The sequence below is a fragment of the Jatropha curcas genome, chromosome 8, assembly GCF_041381405.1.
Source record: "Jatropha curcas cultivar XTBG-Jc1 chromosome 8, XTBG_Jcur_1.0, whole genome shotgun sequence".
Lineage (NCBI taxonomy): Eukaryota > Viridiplantae > Streptophyta > Magnoliopsida > Malpighiales > Euphorbiaceae > Jatropha > Jatropha curcas.
In genome coordinates, this window is record NC_143158.1 from 11,141,016 (window position 1) to 11,166,512 (window position 25,497).

The 25,497-nt window shown below is 33.0% G+C and overlaps 1 pseudogene; it reads right to left on the minus strand.

The window, feature by feature from the left end:
• Window positions 1-17,425: 17,425 nt before the first annotated feature.
• On the minus strand, window positions 17,426-24,813 carry LOC149494193 (uncharacterized; annotated as a pseudogene).
• Between the last annotated feature and the right edge of the window lie 684 nt (window positions 24,814-25,497).

A 25,497-nucleotide genomic window follows, 5' to 3' on the forward strand; every position in this document is an offset into this window, starting at 1 on the left:
TTTTCCTTGCTTTTGGATGAAATTTTTAAATCCCCCACTTTCTCTTTATATCTTCGTTAAACACTAGGATGAAGTTTGAATTTGATTCATTAAACTTATGGAACAAACTATAACAAGCTTTTTTAGAGCAAAGCTTTGTTGATGTCGGACTTTAGCTCGATTTGTTAAAGATATCTATGAGCTTGAGCTCAGCTTATTTATTGAGCAACTCAATAAACTTGATTGATTAAACTTATTGAATGAGTTACGATGTGCTTTTTCTAAGCTGAATATTGAATAACTCACGAGTAACTTAACTAATGGTAGTAGTAGGGTGGTCTGCAACCCGTATTTAACTTCCAAACCTATCTTTAGATGGTGAGGAGATTGTATAACTTTATTACGGATTCTAGTTTGTCTCTTAGCATAGACTAGTTGTTTTAGTGACTTTTCAAACCTATGTAGGCAAGAAGGGGGAAGGACTGATCTGTATATCTAAGAATTCATGGTTAAAAATAAGGTTGTAATCGAGCTGTTATTAAGATAAATTATATTTTCAGAAAAGAAAATATTAATGCACCAGTTTCAAAAGATCCGTATGCTTATAGCCATCATGAATAGCAAGACACCTATGTTCCCACGCACGGTTTGTACTAATTAATTCGAAGGCAAAAATATAAAGTGTTCCCTAAGTTATGTTAAAAAATTAACATATAAGGACTACTATTTTTTAAAATCTAGCTATAATATCCTTAAATTATGATTCATTAATATTTTGGTCTTTCCATCCAAAACATAAGGACCAAATTATTTGAAAACATAAGGAAGGACCCAAATGTTAATGGAAATTATAAATTAGGGACCTCATAAGTTAATTTTAAGGAGCAAACAATTTGAAAACGTGCATGTTAAGGGAATCATAAGTTAGAGACCTTGTAATTAGAGTTTGAAAATAGAGGTACTTATTTGGTACTCCCTCCATTCCTTTTATATAGACAAACTTTCCGTTTTTTAGTGTTTTTTCTATATAGACAAGCTTTCATTTTTTGCTAACATTGAAAAAAATGTCAATGTGAAAATCTTATATTATTTTTGTCTTATTCTTTGTAAAGTTTTATTATGAGAGATTATTAAGGAAATGGTAGACAAAAGTATAGATGGGTATTAAATGTGAAAGAAATTCGGTGATAGAGCTGTTATTCTTTAAATTTACATTGGAAAAATAAATATGGTCCAATTAAAAAAATTGTGCTTTGATTGAGATGGAATTTGAATTTTAAAATTGCACAAAATTTAGAAATGGAGCATAGTTAAGAGTTGTGATTCTACACTGTGGACCATTTTTTGTGAAGTTACCCCATATTTAAATTCTTTGACAGTTACTCAAGTCTGTTGGAAGATTTGACAATTACTCAAGTCTGTTAGAAGATTATTTGAGCAAGAAATATTCTTTTTTTAAGCAACATATATAAAGAGGGATCAATAACAAGTTTTCCTCAAAGGCCAGAGCATAACTATTTTTTTTTTTTTTACACTCGTTTGATTTTTGATCCAATTTATGATTTATGCGGACATTTTATAGGACATATTGTTGCATTTATCTAAATTTGTGATCAATCAGTTTATAAATTGGGTCAAATCTTTTTAGGAAGTCAATGATGCAGAATTGAGTTTTAAAAATTTGAATTTTTATTCCCTAATCAAATCTCTTAGTATCCCATTTTTTTTTTTTTTTTTTAGGAAGACATGCATTGATTGCATTATTCCACCAAGAAACATTATTAAAGATACTAGGGGTATATTATTAAACATTATTAAACATTTTAGAAGAGTTAATGTGATACTAGGGGTATATTAGAAAAAATTAAGGAAAAATAGTTAGTTAAACTGATTTTTTAATCTTGGTTAAAATATAGTTGTGCCTATATAAAAAGAATAGAGGGAGTAATTTAAATATAAATTCAAGAACTAATTTATTTTTTCCTAATTCGAATGGCATCAAATCAAACTTCATACTTGTATTAATTCTTTTTTCTGACTATAAATGGAAAATAAAATAAAATATTATTTTTATTAATATTTTATTAAAATATTTATTAGAACACTAATTATTATGTTGCACACTCTCATTTATGTTCTGACATTATAGTCAAGTTACAGTAATGTGGTGAAATGGCTAATGATGAGAGTGAAGGTAGGAGTTTAAGGCTTTCTAATTGAATTTTGATTTTTATTTGTTTGATAATGTTTGGAAAAAAAATTTGTGATTTTGTCCATAAAAGATAGTTAAGGTTAAGAACAAAAAGGAGGAAGAGGAGCAGTGGTGGAGGCAGAAAATTCAGTCAGGGTGGGTAAAAGTTAAAATTAACACTAAACAAAATAATAAAAATTATCTTCGTTGATAAAAATTTAATTGTTTATAATTACAATGCAATTCCATGATTTTTCACATTTTGAAAACGTCAAATAATAAGCTCTTTATCGATAGTTCTAAACATGTCTTATTCAACATAAACAACCATAATATCATTCAACCATTGATCTCCTATTCTATTGCGTAGCCTATTTTTTATAATATTCATAGCATAAAAGATTCTCTCCACTGAAGCTGTTGTAATAGGCAAAACTAATGACAAAATAATAAGCTTGTAGACTAAATGATACACCATATGTTTACTTGTTGCAACTAACATTTGAGCAAGTTTAGAAATTCCTTCCAATTGTAAAAATTCAGTGTTGGCTTAAGGTCAATTTTATCCTAAGATTTTGATGATTATGCAAAATGAATAAATTTAATATTCTTGTTGTGCTAAAGTTATTATATGCAAAAATTATTATTCAGAAGATTTGAAGATCATACAATCTAAGATTTTTTATTTAAAGATCATGAAGATCAATAAAGATATTTTGTTTGGTTAGTATTTTAATAAGTCTTAGAAAATTAATGTAGGATAGAGAGAACATTGCTTTACAAGCACAAAATATCTTTTATCTCTCTTAAAATCATTTTTAGAATACTCTCAAAAATTGCCTTAAAAGGAAAAACCCAAATCTTTTCTCTTTTATCTACGCCTACCTAAATGGAAAAGATTTTGCAAAAAAAATATTTTTTTAGTAACTATTAAATGAGTCTCTAATGAAAATTACTCATGCACTATCTATTTATTTATTTTATTTTGGAATGTCGGAGATACTCATCAAAGCAAAATTTCAACGTCTTTTATAACGGGATTTTCATTCCTCTTATAAAAACGTTTTCCTCTTTTGAAAAGGTGTTGGTAAGAGTAAGAGTCCATTGTTCAAAGTTTTAGATCTCTTAAAACTATCTCTTCAATCCCTTCATTTCTTTTCGTCTATATGTGGGTCCCGTATATGTATGGCACAACCTAAGGGTCGTGAATTGGATTTTCTAAAAATCTTTTAGAATTTAAAACAAAATATAGAATTCTAAGTGCAGCGAAAAAATATAGAACTTGTGAGAATAGATTATGGATTAGAATCACCTCATAATGTTCTATTCACAAAAGATAGAAAGTCTGTGCAAAGTGCAACTATTGATTAGAACTGCTTCTCAATGACTTATTCAATATTAAAACTTCTTTATGAAGGAAAGCTATTGGAATTAGAACTTCCTCATAAAATTTAGAAAATTATATAAGACGGTGTGAGAGACAGTTATTGAATTTAGAACTGCTTTACAAAGCCTTAATCAAGTATCAGAACTACTTTATGATGGAAAGCTATTGAAATTAGAACTTTCTCATAAAGTTTAGAAAATTAATTAGAAAACCAAGCAGTGAAATATACTGTGAATAGAAGAACTGTTTCGAACTTGGTATATTCACTTATCAGAATTCCAGAGTTCTAATGTTCAGAAAAGATAAGACTTATTACAGTTTTACAACATCAAATTCATTTTCAACTTTAGCATTTCTAAAATGTAAACAGAAGTGTAATAAAAGCACTATCAAGCAAACTTCAGAAATTAAAAGATTAACACAATGATTGATAGTGGTTCGGCACTAACTCGCCTACATCCACTTGCCAAGACTCATCTTGAGATCCTCAACTATGTTATCTCTTTTCAAGGGTAAGAGACAAACCAACAGTACAAGGCAATAGATCAACACCTAAATCTACCCTTTTATCCCACTAGATTTTCCAAAGGTTCTAGTTAACCTCAACCCTTTTTGTTTTTGGCAGAGTACAGAAACTCAATTCAAGACATTAGAATTCCACACAAGGAGAAGGTCGCTTGATAACCTCTATTACAATAACTTCTAACCTAAGCTATTACACAGATGTTTATCAAATAAAAGCCTGTCTACTATAGATTACAAAATCTAAATAGACAGAAAGAAATGCACATATAAGTACAGGAAAAACAGTTTATCAGATTAGAAAATCGTTTAGAACACAAAACTGTTTTTCAAAAGTAGTTGTAAAAGTTCTTTTCTCTTTAAAGATAAAAACGTGAAGTGTAAAGATGAAAAGAAAAATGGGGGTAGAGAGTAAGTTTTGAGAGATAAAGATTTGATCAATGAGAGAATGCTCTTAAAACGAAAACTCTTACTTCACCAATGTTTCAAGAGTGAAACACTCCTATATATAGAGAGCTTCGAGACTCTTTCTCTGGAAAGTTAATATTTCATTTTGAAATCAGAATATTTGTTTTCCTTATTTAGAAGATACGAAAATCTTTGTTACCAAAAATTTATTTTATCCTTTTGGTAAGAGAATAAAAGACGATTTTACTTTCCTTTAAACACAAGATTTTCGGCAGCATTATTTGGAAAATATTTTTCGAAAAGATGCTCTTACTAAAAACGAAAAGATTCTTCCTTCGTTTTAAGGTAAGAGAATAAATTGAAGTACTTTTAGATTTTCAAAGAAATTTCCGAAAAAGATAATGTATGATTTATTACCAAAATCGTTTAGAGATAAAATCTCTTTAGTTTTAGGTAGTTAAATCATTTCGATTTTAAAGAATATTTTTCGAAAACAAATAAAAGAATTTATTTTGAAAAATCTAATTTCCGAAAAATATTTTTGTTGAGAGAAAAATTAATTTATGTGCTCATATATGAATTTTCTCTCTATCCTACAAAGTATCCTAAATATCTAACCACTAGGGTCTTCGAAATATCTTCACACACATCATGGATTTTGTAGGGCTTGCCTTGTATGATTTCTTTCCATAATAATTCTGCATAAAATAATATTAGCACAAATAACATAATTTAAATTTATTTTTTTTTAATCATCAAAATCCGAGATTAGAAATTGACCCTTGAGCCAACAATCTCCCCCTTTTTGATGATGACAAAACCAATAAATTTAATAAACATAAAAGCATGTGCTCCCCCTAAATTTTATGCATATAAACAAATTAGAACATGTATTTTGCTCCCCCTGAATAGATGCAATAAAACTATTTTGTGAAAATTAGAACTAGGGAGACCTTTTAGAAACTGATTTTAAAACTAGCAAAAAAATAGGCAAGATATTCTAAATTCTAATAATCAGAGCATAGATATTAGAACTAGCAAAGATAGACAAGATATTCTAAGTTCTAATAAATATAACAGATGGTCAGAGCAATAGAATAAAAACTGATATTAGAAATAGAACAAAAATTTCATGTCCAACCTGCAGAATAGTCGTTAGAATAAGAATCTAAGTTCTAAACACACTCAGTTTATCATATAAAAATTTAGCTCACCAAAATAGACCATATAGAACGCAATAAACACCAACACAGATTAGAAAACAATAAATGCTAAGATATAAGTACTTTGGTCACCAAGTAAGTACCAACATATTCAAAGTACCACCAATATACCTGCGTTCTCCCCCTTTTTGTCATCATACAAAAGGGTTAGACAAAATCAGAGCAAAATAAAGAAAAATAAACAGTTCCAAAGATATAACCTATAAAGATAAAGCAAAAATAAATTGTTCAGAACACATAAAAACAAATTAGAGAGGCTTAGAATCAGTTCTAAGTCTCTTAGAACTCCTCAAATTCTGAGCTGGAGCAGTCTCAGAAGAACTTTCTGGCCTTTTAGAAGATGGGTGAAGTGGAGGCTTTCTTCCATGAGTCTTATGTTTTCCAGCAATGTGCTTTACCTTCTTTGGTTTCTCTGAGGAGGGGATGTAGGGTGTTCCTTTCACTTTTAGAGTAGCTAATTTCCTTGCATTTACATCTTTCATCCTTTCCAAGGTCTCAATGAGAGACTGATTCTATCCAATCACAGTCTTGTAATGTTGTATTGCCTCATCAAGCTCCTTGTTGTGTTCTTCTATTAGCTCTCTTTCCAACCTTCCTAGCATAGCCTCCCTACTCCTTTGAGCTGATAACATCTCAGATTCTTTCTCTGTTTTATCCTCAGTAGATTTCTCTTCATCACTTATTTCTAGCTTTTCAGTCTCCGTATCACTGACTTCCTCAACTTTCTTTCCTTTTTCCATCTTTTCAGGCTCCTTCTTCTTTTCTGTCTCCTTTTCTTTTTCTAATTCTGCTTCTTTCTCAGCAGCACTTTCTTTTTCCGTCTCCTCTTTTCTTTCTTCTTCTAATTTTTCTTCTTCTTTAGTTTTCTCTTCTGATTTCTTTTCTTCTTCTTCTGCTTTTTCTTCTGACTTGCTCTTTTCTTCTTCTGCTTCCTCCTTCTTTTCTTCTTCTTCTGTTTCTCCTAGCTTTGCTTTTCCTTTGTCTTCTCTCTTCTTCTTCTTCTTCTCACTCTCTTCTTTTCTTTCCTTTTCTTTCTCAACTCTTTCTTTTTCTTTCTTTACTTTTCCAACTTCTCTTTTCACTTTCTTTTCTTTTTCAGTTTCTTCTTTTCCCTTCTCTTATTTTTCCTTCTCTTCCTTCTCCTTCTCTTCTTTCTCTTTCTCTTCCTTCTCCTTCTCTTCTCCTCTTTCTTCATCTTTCATCTTCAAAGACCCGCTATCCAACTTTGTAACACTATGACCATCATTCTCATTTAGATCAACATCCAAAAACTCAAACACTGGTGTAAGAATCATTCCGTAGGGCAGCTTTTTAGGGTTGTTCTGTATCTTGTCAAAAATAATGTGACATAGATTGAGGGGTTTCTTCTCAACTATGTGCCACATTATGCACAGCTCATTTTGGTTCACATAAGTGAGTGAAGCACTTTTGGGATAAATGTAATGTACAATAAGTTTGTACAACCACTTCATACTGTCTGTCAGATTTGAGCATTCTATTGTACCCTGTTTGTCTGCAGAACCCTTTCTTACAATCTTCTTCACAAACTCTTCCTTTTTATAATCACTAACCCTAGAAACATCCTTGATCTTTGTCACCCTAGACCCAGTATTTGGCACATCAAAAATTTTTCCCAAATCAGCGTAAGACAATGCTTTGGTCTCTCCCTGAAGCTTAATAGAGATCGACTCTGTTCCATTAACTTTTAGAGAACCATAGAACTCTTTAACCAAGCTTTCATAACACAGTTTGTTCAGAGACATAAACCTCATCCAGCCTTGAAACTCAAAGAGTTCCTTAAAATCAAACTCATCACTACCAAAGAATTTCCAATCAATCACATATGAGTGCATGAGAGGATATGGAGAAAGGACAGATTTACCTTTGTCGCGTGCCTTAACTGCTTCTTTCTTTGAAGTAGCAATTTCAGTTTTTGCTTTCTCTGGTTTCTCTTCTCGCTTTTTCTGTTTTGACTCTTTTTGCTCATACTTCTTCGAAAGCTTTTTCAGAAGTTGAAGTTCTTGCTCAGTTAGAGAGTCAGATGAGGAGTTGGAACTAGATTCAACCATTGTTAAGATTTTCAAAACACAGAGCAACTTAGGGTTTTGTTAGCAAGAGGACGATAGAAAGAATACGAAGCAGTTAATAGAGAAATAGGAACACTTAATTGGCGAAAGAAAAATAAAGAACAGTTTTTAAAGGGAATTCAAAACGACAAATAGGATAAAAAGAAATAAAATCAATAAAGGAAATAAAACAAAAAAAAAACCGTCAAAGCACTAAAGACACGAAAACATAATAAAAACAAACACATACAATAAATTAACTGTTTTTGGATTTAGTCTAAAGCAAGATTCTGATAGTGACATTAGAAAGTCATATCAAGGCAATATGCGTTTTAGACAAAAATCGATTTTCACACAGAATAAAAATTAGAACATAGCAAGTCTTCTATTTTAGAATATAGAAAGCAGTTTAGAACATACTCACAGAGTTCTAAAGTTACGAGTTTAGAACTAACATACCAGGTTCTCTTCTAATTGAGCAGAATTGACTTTCATTCAAAGGTTTTGTAAAGATATCTGCCAATTGCTTTTCTGTGGGGATGAACTCAATTATTATATCACCTTTTTGTACATGATCACGTATGAAGTGATGTCTGAGTTCTATATGCTTGGTTCTAGAATGCTGAACTGGATTCTTAGATAAATTGATGGCGCTTATGTTGTCGCATTTGATTGGCACTGTTTCTAATTTCAGTCCATAGTCTGCCAACTGTTGTTTGATCCATAGAACTTGTGCAACACAACTTCCAGCAGCAACATATTCTGGTTCTGCAGTAGAAAGAGCAACAGATGTCTGTTTCTTGCTAAACCATGATACAAGGGCGCTACCCAGAAATTGACAAGTCCTAGATGTGCTTTTTCTATCTATTCTGCTTCCTATAAAATCAGAATCACTATACCCAACAAGATCAAATGTATCATCTTTATAATACCATAGACCCAGATTAGAAGTTCCACAAAGATATCTTAATATTCTCTTCACAACAATTAAATGAGATTCTTTGGGACACGATTGAAATCTAGCACATAGACAAGCACTAAAGTGTATGTTTGGTCTGCTTGCCGTTAGATATAACAAAGAACCAATCATACTTCTAAACAGCTTGATATCCACGTCCTTGCCTTTTTCATCTTTTTCTAATTTTGACGATGGACTCATTGTTGTACTACATACCTTGGCTTTTTCCATTTTGAATCATTTCAGCAATTCTCTAGTATATTTTTCTTGATTAATGAAAATTCCATTCTCACATTGTTTGATTTGAAGTCCAAGGAAGAAGTTTAACTCCCATCATACTCATTTCGAACTCACTCTGCATAATCTTAGAAAATTCCTTACAAAGAAGATCATTAGTAGAACCAAAGATTATGTCATCAACATAGATTTGTACAACTAGAATATCATGTGTTTTATTTTTAATAAACAATGTAGTATCAACCTTTCCTCTTGAAAAACCATTTTCTAATAGAAACTTACTTAATCTTTCATACCAAGCTCTAGGAGCTTGCTTTAAACCATAAAGAGCTTTAGTAAGTTTGTAAACATGATTAGGTTTATCAAAAATTTCAAAACCAAGAGGTTGTTCTACATACACTTCTTCATTTAGAAAACCATTTAGAAAAGCACTTTTCACATCCATTTGATAGAACATGAAGTTTTTAAAACATGCAAATGCACAAAGCATTCTAATGGCCTCAAGTCTAGCAACCGGGGCAAAGGTCTCATCAAAATCGATGCCTTCTTCTTGGTTGTACCCTTGAGCCACTAATCTTACTTTATTTCTCACAACGTTACCTTGTTCATCAAGCTTATTTCTAAACACCCATTTTGTTCCAATAACAGAATGGTTTTTAGGTCTAGAAACAAGTTTCCAAACTTGGTTTATCTGAAATTGATTTAGCTCTTCTTGCATAGCAAGAATCCAACTTTCATCATTTTGAGCATCTTCTAAAGTTTTAGGTTCTAATTGAGAAACGAAAGCAACATTACCAAAATATCTTCTAAGTTGAGCTCTAGTCATCATCCTTTCTGAGGGATTATCCATAATGTCTTCTTGGGGATGATACTTATGAAATCGCCATTCTTTTGGTAATTGAGAATTTTCATTTTCTGTTTCTAGCATTTGACTTTCAACTATGTTTTGATCTTCATGTTCTACTTCTGGTTCAGCCTGACTATTGATGTTCTGATCACTTTCTGGCTGTTCTAGTTGTTCTGATTGCTCATTCTGCTTTTCAGGATTAGAATCTACAACATCATCATTTTCTAATGTTCTAGATGTAGAGTCAGTTTCATCAAACACAACATGAATAGATTCTTCTACAACTAGAGTCTTTTTATTAAATACTCTATATGCTTTACTATTACTAGAATATCCCAGAAAAATACCTTCATAAGATTTAGCATCAAATTTAGCAAGATGATTTTTCTTGTTATCTAGAATAAAGCATTTGCACCCAAAAATGTGAAAATAACCAATATTTGGTTTTCTACCTTTGTATAGGTCATATGGAGTATTTTTAAGTTTAGATCTTACCAAAGCCCTGTTTAGAATATAACAGGCAGTGTTAACTGCTTCTGCCCAGAAATACTTTGGTAGTTTAGAATCACTTAGCATGGTTCTGGCCATTTCTTGAAGTGTTCTATTCTTGCGTTCCACCACTCCATTTTGTTGAGGTGTTCTAGGTGCTGAGAAGTTATGGAAGATTCCTGTCTCGTTGCAAAAAGCATCGAATTTCTGATTTTCAAGTTCTCCTCCATGATCACTTCTAATTGCCGTGATGTTGTATCCTTTCTCATTTTGTATTTTCTTACACAGATGAACAAACATGTCATATGACTCATCCTTATTTCTAAGGAAGAGTGTCCAGGTGAATCTAGAGTAATCATCTACAATAACAAATGCATAGAATTTTCCTCTAAGACTAGAAGGAGTAATTGGACCAAATAAATCAAGGTGTAGTAATTCTAAAGGTCTAGAAGTAGAGACCATGCCCTTGGATTTAAAAGATGTTCTGGTTTGTTTTCCCATTTGACAAGCATCACAAATGTGATCTTTTTGAAATTTCAACTTTGGTAAACCACGAACGAAATCTTTCTTAGACAGTTTAGAAATAAGGTGCATGCTTGCATGTCCAAGTCTTCTATGCCATAACCAACTAGAATTATCAACAGACACTAAACATATATCCTGGTTAAGCATATCAAAGAGATCTACTAGGTATATATTTCCAAACCTTTTTCCAACGAATAAGGTTTTATTATCATGCATGTTCTGAACTTCACAATGAGAAGGTTCAAAGATCACTCTTCTATTTTTTTCACAAATCTGACTAACACTTAATAAGTTGTAATGTAATCCTTCTACTAAGCATACATCTTCTATTGAAGGATTAGAACCTACCACACCAATAACAACGATTTTACCTTTTGCTTTGTCTCCAAAGCTTACTGTGCCTCCCTTTTTCTTTTCTAATCCGGTGAACTTTTTTCTATCGCCAGTCATATGCCTAGAGCAAGCACTGTCCATGTACCACATCTCTGTTTCCAGCTCGCTCCTTAGGCACACCTGAAAAGATCAAGCAGATTTAGGTACCCAACTCATATTGGGTCCTGGAGGGTTAGTGGTAACAGGTGCACTATGATTTTTCTTCCTGTTGAAACTTTGATGTTCTAAAGTCTCAATATTAGAAACAACATTTTTCTTATTAGAAACACGATTCAGTTTAGAAATGTTATCATAGCTAGAACTTGTCTTTTCTTTAGAAAATGATTTTGAAATTGATTTTAGAATTCTAATCTCAGTTTTCAAAGATTCATTTTCAGAATTCAGATTTTTACACTTTTCTTCAAGATGTGTCAGTTTTTCAGAAAATCTATTATTACAATTTTTAAGATCTTTGATTTTTATGATAAGATCTTTGCATGTAACTTCTTGATAAAAAGCATCTTTTAAATGATTACTTTCAGATTTTAACTTTCTGAAATCTTTCTTTAGAACTTTATGCTTTCTAACAAGCTTTTCAAACTCATTGCAAAGATTATTGTAAGTATTTAGAAGATCATTTTCTGATTCAGGTTCAGAAATACTTACAGTGCTTTCATCATTCTCATGGATCAATGCATTTGTTTCGTTGATTCCAGCTTTCTGTGTTGAAGTTAGAGTGCTGATTTCATTAGGTTCAGAATCGATAGTAGCCATTAGATAGATATTAGCAATTTCTTCTTGATCACTGTGGCTTCCAGAGTTAGAATCATCTGAATCACTCTAAGCAGCTACAAAAGCCTGCTTCAGCTTCTCTTTCGTTGACTTCTTTTTTAATTTAGGACAATTAGGCTTGATATGTCCAGGTTTGTTGCATTCATAACAAATCACTTCAGAAGGTTCTTTCTTTGGTAAGTTCCCATTCTTGGGTGGAAAGTTCTTTTTGTTGAACTTTTTCTGTGGCCTTCCACTCTTTCTATAGAACTTTTTAAATCTTTTAGCAACTAGTGCTAAATCATCACTATCAAGATCAGAAGAACTTTCTTCACTAGAATCTAGTCTCAAAGCCAGTCCTTTCTTTTTCTTATCTTCTATAGTCAAAGAAGATTTCATTTCTTCTGAAACAAAAGCTCCTATAAGATAATCATAAGTGACGTGAGTCTCTTTGTAATTCATGACAGTTCCTATAGAATCCCATTTTCCAGGTAGAATTCTAAGCATTTTCTTAACAAGCTAATCTTCTGAAATTTCCTTACCGAGAGTTCTCAAAGGATTAACTATATTAGTAAATCTAGAATTTAACTCTGCAATAGTTTCTCCTTCTTTCATACTAAACATTTCATATTCTCTCCAAAGGATATTTATTCTGGATTCCTTTACTCTATCTGTACCCTCATAGGTCACTTTAAGTTTTTCCCATACTTCTGTCGCTGATTTACATCCAGACACTTTGTTGTATTCTGTTGCATCTAAAGCACAATGAAGAATATTAATAGCTTTTGCATTTATAGCAATGTCATTCCAATCAGCATTTGTATATTCTTCTTCTATTTTTCTAACTAACTCATCTCCTACAACTTTCATGGGAATACGAGGACCAGTGATAACATTCCTCCAGCAGTTTATATCAACTGATTTCATGAAATTCTCCATTCTCGTTTTCCAGTAAGAGTAATTAGAGCCATTGAACAAAGGAGGTCTAGAAATAGATTGTCCTTCTAAAGAAGTAAGAGGAAGTGGGGTTGCAATGGGATCTTATCTCTTAAGCGGTCAAGCTTCGGTAAGTCAAGAGCCAAAGCTCTGATACCAGATTGTGGGTCCCGTATATATATGGCAAAACCCAAGAGGGGGGTGAATTGGGTTTTCTAAAAATCTTTTAGAATTTAAAACAAAATATAGAATTCTAAGTGCAGCGGAAAAATATAGAACTTGTGAGAATAGATTATGGATTAGAATCACCTCACAATGTTCTATTCACAAAAGAAAGAAAGTCTGTGCAAAGTGCAGCTATTGATTAGAATTGCTTCACAATGACTTATTCAATATTAGAACTTCTTTATGAAGGAAAGCTATTGGAATTAGAACTTCCTCATAAAGTTTAGAAAATCATGTAAAACTGTGTGAGAGACAGTTATTGAACTTAGAACTGCTTCACAAAGCCTTAATCAAGTATCAGAACTACTTTATGATGGAAAGTTATTGAAATTAGAACTTCCTCATAAAGTTTAGAAAATTAATTAGAAACCCAAGCTGTGAAATATACTGTGAATAGAAGAACTGTTTAGAACTTGGTATATTCACTTATCAGAATTCCAGAGTTCTAATGTTCAGAAAAGATAAGACTTATTACAGTTTTACAACATCAAATTCATTTTCAACTTTAGCATTTCTAAAATGTAAACAAAAGTGTAATAAAAGCAGTATCAAGCAAACTTCAGAAATTAAAAGATTAACACAGTGATTTATAGTGGTTCGGCACTAACTCGCCTACATCCACTCCCCAAGACTCATCTTGAGATCCTCAACTATGTTATCTCTTTTCAAGGGTAAGAGACAAACCAACAGTACAAGGCAATAGATCAACACCTAGATCTATCCTTTTATCCCACTAGATTTTCCAAAGGTTCTAGTTAACCTCAACCCTCTCTGTTTTTAGCAGAGTACAGAAACTCAATTCAAGACATTATAATCCCACACAAGGAGAAGGTCGCTTGATAACCTCTATCACAATAGCTTCTAACCTAAGCTATTGCACAGATGTTTATCAAATAAAAGCCTGTCTACTATAGATTACAAAATCTAAATAGACAGAAAGAAATGCATATATAAGCACAGGAAAAACAGTTTATCAGATTAGAAAACCGTTTAGAACACAGAACTGTTTTTCAAAAGTAGTTGTAAAAATTCTTTTCTCTTTAAAGATAAAAACGTGAAGTGTAAAGATGAAAAGAAAAATGGGGGTAGAGAGTAAGTTTTGAGAGATAAAGATTTGATCAATGAGAGAATGCTCTTAAAACGAAAACTCTTACTTCACCAATGTTTCAAGAGTGAAACACTCCTATATATAGAGAGCTTCGAGACTCTTGCTTTTGGAAAGTGAATATTTCATTTTGAAATCAGAATATTTGCTTTCCTTATTTAGAAGATACGAAAATCTTTGTTACGAAAAATTTATTTTATCCTTTTGGTAAGAGAATAAAAGACGATTTTACTTTCCTTTAAACACAAGATTTTCAGCAGCATTATTTGGAAAATATTTTTCGAAAAGATGCTCTTACTAAAAACGAAAAGATTCTTCCTTCGTTTTTAAGATAAGAGAATAAATTGAAGTACTTTTAGATTTTCGAAGAAATTTCCGAAAAAGATAATGTATGATTTATTACCAAAATCGTTTAGAGATAAAATCTCTTTAGTTTTAAGTAATTAAATCATTTCGATTTTAAAGAATATTTTTCGAAAACAAATAAAAGAATTTATTTTGAAAAATCTAATTTCTGAAAAATATTTTTGTTGAGAGAAAAATTAATTTATGTGCTCATATATGAATTTTCTCTCTATCCTACAAAGTATCCTAAATACTTAACCACTAGGGTCTTCGAAATATCTTCACACACATCATGGATTTTGTAGGACTTGCCTTGTACGATTTCTTTCCATAATAATTCTGCATAAAATAATATTAGCACAAATAACATAATTTAAATTTATTTGTTTTATTTTAATCATCAAAATCCGAGATTAGAAATTGACCCTTGAGCCAACAGTTTATGCTCTGAAGAGACAAGATAGGACTCTCGATTCTATTTAAGTTGATACTGATACATGATATATAAATATACATCGTATTAACTTGATTTGATCTATTGTGTAATTGGTGTATATAAACCACATATATTACCTCATATATACATATATATCTTATTTACCATCACATAATCATTGTTGCCAGTTGTCAGTTGTCATCATTGTTTGTCATCGTCGTGGTTAAATATATAAGCTATATAGAGATTGCTCTTACAGATTTCACGTTCCTTTTTTTAGTTTTCCTTTTTCCAGTATTTTTTTTAGTGTTTCCATCTCTCTTGTGAGATTAGTTTTGGTATTATTAAAATTTTTCGATCGAATTTATTATCTTAATAAGTATTATTTTCTTAAATTTTGTTAAAATTGAGACCTCATATATGATATTTATTAAATTACCCCATTAAACTTTAGAAAACTTAAAAGTTGAATTACAATTGATAACAAATAACATTTATAACACATTAAATAATATTGATAGTTAGAATCAATATAAATTAAAATTGATACATCAACATTCGCATAATAAGAGCAATGAGTACTAAGGTACCTTTGCTAGCGAATCCTTGATAACAAAAGTAAAAAATTTTTGTGACAAAATTAAATAAAACTTGCATAAATAAAACATATACACATAGCAGTGATATATAATATACAGTTCTTAATTAAGATAAGACAATTTTTACAATAAGATTATAATTCCTAATTAAAATATGACAACTTCTACAATAAGACATTATTTTTAAAAATTTAATTAGTATAAAACTTTTCAATTAGGGATTGTACTATATTTTGCACTTTACTAAATTTGTAATTATTTTGTATACAATTAAAGTTTTTTTTTTTTTTTAGCCAATAAAATTTGAATTTAAATAAGAAAATCATTACAAATATTCAAATTAAAATACTTTTATTTTTGCAAAAATTTATAAATTTTGTAGTGCAAATCCCAAGTTTCCCTCCCCTTCCCATTATATACAAATAAAATTATAAGATTCACTTATAATTTAAAATTTTCTTTTTGATACCAATTAAAATAGTTATTCAGTACTTCTATGAGTTCAATATTATGAAAATATTAACTAAATCAACATCTATCATTATAAATAAATTCTATAAATCAAAATTTTTTTGTACCAAACAAGGAGAGAGAGAGAGAGAGAGAGAGAGAGAGAGAGATTATGGAAGGCAAATACTTCACATTCTCATTCAACCCAGTTAATGTCTAAATCTTTCAATTTCTCAATCCATTTTTGTGTATCTTGTGGTACACAAGTTTTGGAAGGACTTGTTTCTTCCCCTTGCACATTAAGTTTCTTATCCTTGGTAACATTTGCCTGCCGATTAGGGTGCCTCACCTTTATTGATAGAAGACGAGAAACTTCATGAAGTCCTCCCCATTTCTCTAATGCTCGCGCAATATCATAACGCCCTGCCATTTTTTTGTTCAAGCAACAATTTAAAAAATAAATGAAACATGCTATTACAGTTCTAAAATTCTAGTCCAAACAGCTCAGAAGTTACCAGCACGCTCAAAAGATTTTCTGCTTGGCATATATGAAGGATCCATTCCCCAGTTACGCTGAAATCGACTAATCTGTTTTCATGGGAAAGCAGGTTAATAGTGTGTGCATTAATCAAATATCATCATCGCAATCAGATAATTAGCTCCATAGATGAGCTCAGAGGATGGCTTCGGTATGACAGTAAAATTACTCAGCTCCTCAGAAAAAATATAGAGGCAAAGCTGGTATATTAACTCTCTCCCGAGCACACAAAATGTCAGGTGTTCATATATTGAATCGCCTTTTAGATGAACTCAGAGGGATGGCAGATTTTCAGATAAATTTGATTTATTCCAGGAAATCTAATGCAAGTCAAAAGGAAAATGGTGACGGCCTTTTGAGCAAGAAGTCACTAAAAAATTTTCTGAATACAATGAATAAAATTATCCAACACCAGAGTAACTATCATTGTGTGCAAAGATAATGAAAAACCATTCTCTGTAAGGTTCATGACTGACATACAAATGCACGTGGAAATACAAACACTTACAGTGCATGCACAAAAAAAAAAAAAAAAAAAAAAAAAAAAAAAAAAAAATCCTAATCATGCATACTCCAACATGCAGTTTGTTCATTATTTTATTTTTTCAGAAACTTCCTCGATCTTTCTCCCTCCAAAAGTTATTTTCTTCTAAGAGAATGGGAAAATTTTTTGCAGAAGAGTTCTTCTAACAAATTATTATCTACTCTACACAGTTATCTTGAAGAAAATAAAACTTCATTATGCATCTAAAACATGTAATTTGAATATTCAAATATTAACAAGGCTGTAAAAGACCAGAAACAACAACAAAAATGCTACCTCCTCCTGCAATTCTCAAGATTGTCCCAGTATCCCTTCGGTTTTCGGCGCTTGTATGCAAGAGAAAGATTCATCAACGATGCAATTTTTCTAAACCCAACCATGTGTGTTATAGCCTTTTCAATATCCACCCTACCATGCTTACGGAGTTGCTTTCTCATAGGCATAAATCCTTCCTGGCCATGTTCTGATATGAATTTCAGAAGCTCAGACTTGAGAATCTCAATGTCCCTCTGCAAGCCAGGAACCCTTGGTCTTTGTCTATGTGAATCTGGATTATTCGAATCAATGACTTTCTCAGTTGCCCTCCTATACTTGGTGTCTCCGTCATCATGAGTTGATTCAATTTTCTGGGAATATTGTATGAGCTCATGAATTTCCATTGAATTTGCAGCTTCCCGTTGCTCGATATAATCTCGAATTGCACATAAATTTGATGGGAGATCTTCATATATAACCTACAAAAGCGGAATATCAAATGTCAAGATCAAATTCAAATAGAGGTCATGATAACTATTCAGAACAAATCTTGCAGCAAAAAAACATTAAGATTAATGACATGGGGATCGGCATTCGATGGTAAAAGTAAAAAAATTTCCTACCTCAAATTGGTAATTAAACATCTGCGCTACTCTATTCAATGGCACTTGATGATTTCAACGTTTATTAACTTTCTATATCAGGTCTTATCATGTAAATAGCTTGTCAACGACTGCAGTTTCGTGCGTGAATCATTCAAGATGCCACTGTCATGCAAATTTTGAAACAAAAATCAAGCAACTCAATTTCATAATGCCTAAACTTGACCTCGAAGTAACCAGGAAAGTTTCCATACAGGAGCTTCAAATTTGTAAGTGCATAAGTGCATGCTGTGGGAAAATTGCTATTTTCCCGCCCTTCGGATCGGTTTCAAACAGGAACAAATGAGAAAATAAAATAATGACTGAGAAATTGAAGAGAATAAATAACACCACAATTTAACGTGGAAAACTCCTCAAGTGGAGAAAACCACGGCCGTTGCCAAACGACAACCAAAAAAAAATATTCACTATGCGGCAAATTGTTACAACCACAATTACAAAATATTTTTCTACTCGACACCCTCAAACACCCCAAAATTTTATACTCCAAGGGACTCCAAAAGACTTGCTTTAAATCCCTAATATAAAACACATTCAAGTGTTTTTGATGTGTTTTGGTGTGTTTAGAAACCTAAACCTTACTTCCTTTTATAGCCAATCTACTATCCTCCAGAAGCTCTTCTCCCCGATGTGGGATTGAGCAATTTTTTTTTTATTTGTTTTCAACAAAGGCGGCTAACAATCTCTACCTTGAAAATACAATAAAAAAAACACAACATTGTCTGCTACCGACAATCATAATTCTTATCGTCAAGAATTATCATACTCAACCATAAAGAGTATCGACACTTGGAACCACTTTACCAACTCCAAGAATTTCCATTGGCCATGTCAGATCCCACTAATAGTTTATGGTGCAACCCTCCTGTTGATATTTCCGAGAGTTCATTAGCCATCGACATATTTTTCCACCACACACTTTGCATCAACTGTCAACCAATGCCGTGCGCATTTCCGTGGACCTGCTACCAATAATCCGTCCTCTTCCATGGCATCTCAACGGATAGCAATCATGCCATGAGGACACACATCTCTCAATTACAGAGAGATCACATCATCTCCTTCGCCACAGGAGATCACATTGGCAGCAACAACGTTAGAGCTTCTAGCCGACTCAGCTCCACCGTTCGGGCAATCCTTCCTTACATGTCCAGTTTGACCACAACCCCAGCAGACCACCTTCCTCTTTCCGGAGCTTTTATTCTTTTTCCTGGTACCGACAGATAAAACTGAATCCTCATATGGTTTTTCATTTCATTCAGTCTTCTCTCCTTAGTAATGAGCTTACTAACCACATCCGCATACACCACTTTCTTACTACCATATTTCAGAACAGGTTTCATGTGCTCATATGTCGAAGGAAGTGACAGGATGAGTCGGAGAGCTTTATCTTCATCTTCGGTTTGCACTCTAACAGTTTCCAATTTAGAGACGATGCCGTTAAGAAACACTCAGGTGATTTGACAGCTTTGTACCTTCCGTCATTTTCAACGTATGAAATTGCTCCTTCAAATATAAACCTATTGGATATATTTTTTCCCTGGTACAATTCTTCCAGTTTCTCCCACAAATCCTTTGTCGGACAATCCAAGCACATTAGCAAGAACATTTTTTGCTAGACACATGCAAATTTGACTTGCCGCTTTGATATCCAGCTCCTCCCATTCTTCATCACTAATCTTGGATTTTCTGAGTCTCTACTGCCACTGTCTTTTCCTGAATTCTTTCCGCTGACTGGTTTACCCTGTAAAACCTTATGCAGTCCAGACTGAATCAACACGTCTTTGACTTGCACTTGCCACAATGCAAAATTCATTCTCCCGTCAAATTTCTCAATCTCACATCTCATAGCCGACATGCTTACTTGTGCTTATAACAGTGAACCCAATAATTAATGAAGTAAAACCGATTCGGCAATACCCAGGAAAGATCACAATGATCTCCTAGACAGTATTACCATTCCACGTAAAATCTCAGTTGGACGGAGGGGTCACAAGTTGTCCCACTTAAAATCCGGCCTTCTAGACAGAAGTTACGTGCACGGTATATTATCAGAACTTTCGTACCAGAATAACTTCAATAATTATCGTCAGGACCTTCACCACCGATACTCAGTATTACCATTCCACGTAAAATCTCAGTTGGACGGAGGGGGTCACAAGTTGTCCCACTTAAAATCCGGCCTTCTAGACAGAAGTTACGTGCACGGTAATTATCAGAACTTTCGTACCAGAATAACTTCAATAATTATCGTCAGGACCTTCACCACCGATACTCAAGCACACCAAAGCAAAGCTCCACCCGCTTCAAGACTTCCAAAACTCCGCCTGCTTTTAAAAAAAATATTTCTAACAACAGAGTATTTCTGATGTGAAAGATCAGACTAAGTGGCAACCACAGTGCATACTTATAATTTAAATTACAAGAAATTATTTTAACACTAAAAGCTCCGCCTAACAACTAGGCTCTCATACCATTGTTGGGAAAATCACTATTTTCCGCCCTTCGGACGGCTTCAAGCAGGAACAAATAAGAAAATAAAATAATGACTGAGAAATTAAAGAGAATAAATAACAGCACAATTTAAGTGGAAAATCCCCAAGTGGAGAAAAACCACGGCCGTGCCAAACGACAACCAAGAAAAATATTCACTATGCGGCAAATTGTTACAACCACAATTAAAAAAATTTTTCCCGACACCCTCAAAACACCCCAATATTTTATACTCCAAGGGACTCCAAAAGACTTGCTTTAAATCCCTAATATAAAACACATTCAAAGTTTTTGATGTGTTTTGGTGTGTTTAGAAACCTAAACCTTACTTCCTTTTATAGCCAATCTACTATCCTCCATAAGCTCTTCTCCCCGATGTGGGATTGAGCAATTTTGTTTTATTTGTTTCAAAAAGGCGGCACATGCCATCATATAGAAACAGTATCCTAAATATCCAAAGTAGAGTGCCAAATCCTGAAAAATGTCAAGCTAGAGTACCTCCTCCATAATAGCTTCTGAAAGAATCGAATCTTTGGCATTTTTGACTCAACGCTATATTTCAGTAATGTGTGATGACTTCCTAATTGCTCTAGAAGCCACTTTCCCTGGAAGGAGTCAAAGTCTCCTTTACTTGCTCAAAACTGATCTCCTCTTGAAGATGTTCACGTAAATCTAGAACAACATGTGCATGAAGTACCATGTACAGTAGACCCTTGCATCCTTCCTGTAAAAGGGTCATCCTTTGATCAACAGAGTTTCCATTCATCAATTATAATAAAAAGTTAGATACCTGACAATGGAAAGTACATATTATTATTTCAGATAAAAATGGTCATTTAACCCTTCAAACTGTCAGCAATTTATGAAGTTAAACTATATTTCAATAGATCAGGAAAGCAATCAGGGTTCGCATCAGGTAGGGAATCAATAATAAGCTAGTGGCTAATTAAGAAACATAAGTTGTAGCTGGCCGCCACCCCACCAACACTAATATTACTCTGTCATGAGTGATGGCAATACAACTGAAATCATCATGCACTGCCACCTCATCACAATCCATAACATTAAAAGCTTTTACTGACTACCATCATCATTGGAGGTGGCAAGTCAAGTTAGGAATCGCATTTGTGTTGTATCTAGTGTTTGAAATGACATTAACTGACACGAAAACCCAACAGGACCAAATATTGGGATAATAAACTTATACATGAACTACATGACTAGTTTTTAACCTGTCACCAAAGATGTATCTGAACAACACACATGACTTGGATAGCATACTAACTTATTTGATTACTAGATTTAAGTATTATTTTCTAGTCACCTATTTAACTTTAATTTTTTTCTAAAGTTACATCAGGTGCAACAAATGACATATATATGAAGGGTTGTTTTTTATCTTAAAGTAATGAGGGGTGTTGATTTGAATGGAGGGACAACCCATGACAATTAGTTCGCAGTGACACAATTGCAAATTCAATTAAAAAACAGCAAGGTCAAGGTAGTTAGTAAAAATCACTTTGACTTCTACTTGCTGCAATCAAATATGATGGTTTGGATTATTGCCCAGAAAGTAGGATTTCTAAACTCACTTATTTCATAACAAACAAGGCAAGAAGAGAATTCATTGGTTGCTTAAGTGACTTAACAATAACTCCGGCTACTATTAAAAAGTGACCTCTAAAAGAAAGGACAAGACAAACCAGAAAATCACCATAAAAGGCCCATCAGTATGGTGTTAAATGAAGGCCCATATCAGAGTAGGTGTTCTAAAAGGAAAGCCTTTTTCAAAGAGATAAAAGACAGGTGCCCAGTTGCTTCCCTGTCCACTCCTATTCTCATTTGTTTCGAAAGAAGGTCATAAAAACATTATAAATAAGATGTCTGTTTCTCATCTGATAATGACGTTATGGAAAAGCAAATTTTGTTTATCCCTAATCCTAGGTGACGGCCACAGGTTCAAGGCTCAAATCTTGAAGCACTAAGCATCATAAGCTGCATTATTTATTAGGATATCATATATATCATGCTCAGTTTTGGCTTATAATTTCAGCTAGTCTTAATCCTAGTTAAGTAATGAAAAGCAACGTCCACTTTCATCAAATCGAGCACTTTGTAACTATCAAATCTATAATAAGAAGGGAAACATTACGAATACAAAATTATGGCTTAACTGAAGTATGCGAACTTTGGTTGTTTCTCGTGATAAAATCTTACTAATAGCCAGGTTGGAACTATCCTGCAAATATAGTAGCATAAGAAAACAAAAATTAGGAATAAAATTAGTTAATTGCAAAGTCAAAAAGCCGATCTTCTCATCATGTTGATTTTTTATACTTTTTCACTGGAAAAGAATTCAAATCCACATTATTTCAAGTACGCACGTATCCAAATGAACCCTTATTGTAGCGTCTAATACTGATAACCAATTTCATTTCTCTTGTGAAATGACTAATATCACACTTTTTTTTTTCTTCTTTCCTATTTTTCTATTATTCTTTTCTTTTCACTCCTTGAGGGGCAAGGAAGACTAGCTGCTAGTTGTATGGAAATGAAAATGGAAATGAATTATGTAAATAGTAAACGGCCTTCGCTTAGAATGTGACCACATTCAAATCAATCGTATGTAACGTCAAAACGCAGAAATGATTGGGGGGAAACTAGATTTAACATATAATCTTACACAAAAAAATGGTATTTTATATGGAAAAAACGACATGTGGAAACATTCCGAAATGCGAAAATGCCCATAGCTAGAAGTTTCCATGCATCGTAGACTAGCTGTTTCATAAGAGGCAATTTATGAAAGATGTATGCAACAACCTAGTATAAATTACACCATCAATCTGCTCCGGTTGAAAATGAATCAGGAGCATGCCTTCTTATTTATTGTTTAGTATTAGAATTATTAGTTAATTACTAACACGTGCCTAGCATGAGAAAGTTTGCAATGGATTTATTAAAAAAGTTTAAGATGGAAAGCTGCAAATTAGCTGCAACTCCACTAATTTTAATGAAAAGTTAAGTAAAGAAGATGGCTCCAGTAAACTAGATTACCAGGTCTATAGGAGCTTGATTGGCAATCTCATATGCCTCACACCGTCAAGATCTAATTGATGCTTACTGCAAGCTTGCTATCTGGTTTCAAGCAAAAACTAATTGAACTTGCAGAGGAACAAAAAAAAGAATGGTGAGACCATGTCAAAAACATTGCGATCTCAGAACATGGTATTTGAAGACATTGGATGGAAGGAGTTTTAGAAGAAGGTATGCAGAGAATGATTGAAAGGGTTGTGCTGATGATTTGAGCAGCACCACTGGATATGCTTTTACACTTGGATCAAGAGCCTTTAGCTAGAATTTAAAGAAGCAAGAGGTTGTATGGAGAAATGCTCTAGATGTTTGAAAATGGAGTCAGTGAGAGAAATTGACTCCTTGTAGTTGTAGACAACAAAATCCCATTGTAATGCTAACTAACAACCCAATTGAGATTGGAGAACTAAATATATCAATGCTAATTTGTTTCTTAATAGAGGCTAAAATGAACAAGAGATATGTTTTACAGAGGAAAAATGGTTATATTTCTTCTGTAAAAATACATTGTTTTAATATACAAATGCTTCTAACTATCCACTAATTACGGCTATAATTACTCCTAAAGTTCCACCTAACATTGACTTTTACTTTACTGTGTGTACAGGTAGTGGACAGGGAAATGAGAACTATGATTCTGATCCCTACTTTTTCTCTTCATCCGGACACTCCCCTCAAGTTGAGTAGTGGGATCTCCAATACTTAACTTGTTCAAACGTTATGAAAGGAATTTCCATTAACTGCTTTTGTCAAAATATCTGCCAATGGTCTTCAGATCGAACAAACGGCAATTCCACAATTCCTGCTTCTAGTTTTCTTTGATGAAGTGTCTATCAATTTCAACATGCTTGGTCCTATCATGTTGAACAGGATTTTCTAAAATGCTGATCGCAGCTCTATTATCACACATATTTACTTGCTCCAGATGGAGGAAAACCAATCTCACTTAACAATTTCCTTAGCCAAAGAATTTCAGCTAGACCACGAGCTATTCCTCGAAACTCTGCCTCTGCACTAGACAATGCTACAACTTTCTGTTCTTATTATCCATGTGACTAAGTTTTCGCCAACAAAAGTGAAGTAGCCTGAAGTAGATCTGCGATCACATGACTACCTGCCCAGTCTGCATCAGTATAACCTTGTATATCAAGTGCCATTCCGTTTAAACAGAATTCCTTGACTAGACATGCCCTTTAAGTATGATGATTTTAACACTGCATTCATATGATCAGTTTGAGGTCTGTGCATGAACTGACTTACTACTCCAACTGCAATGCTATGTCTGGTCGAGTGTGAAGATAAATTAATTTTCCAACTAGTCGTTGATACCTTTCTTTATCAACCGATTCTGCTCCTTCTACTATCTGAAGTCCATGATTGTTGCCATAGGCGTGTCAGCTGGCTTGCAGTCAACCATTCTATTTTTGTCAAGAAATCCAGAGTATACTTCTTTTGACATATAAAAATTCCACTTGTTGATCTCAATACTCAATTCCAAGGAAGTACTTCAGTGCTCCTAAGTCTTTCATTTCGAATTCAGTGAATAAGTTTCTTCTCAGCTTTGACATTCTTCATCATCATTTCCTGTAATAATCATCATCAACGTAGATAATTAAACAGTAATAAGATTACCCCTTTGCTTAAGGAATAATGTATGATCTGAATACTTTGTTTAAAATCATATATCTTCATTACAATTGTAAATCTTCCAAACCAAGCTCTTGGAGATGTTTAAGACCATAAAGTGACTTCTTCAAAACGACAGACTTCCCAGTTTTAAATCCATTGTGAACCCTGGTGGTGCTTCCATATAAACTTCTTTTTAGATCTCCGTGCAAAAA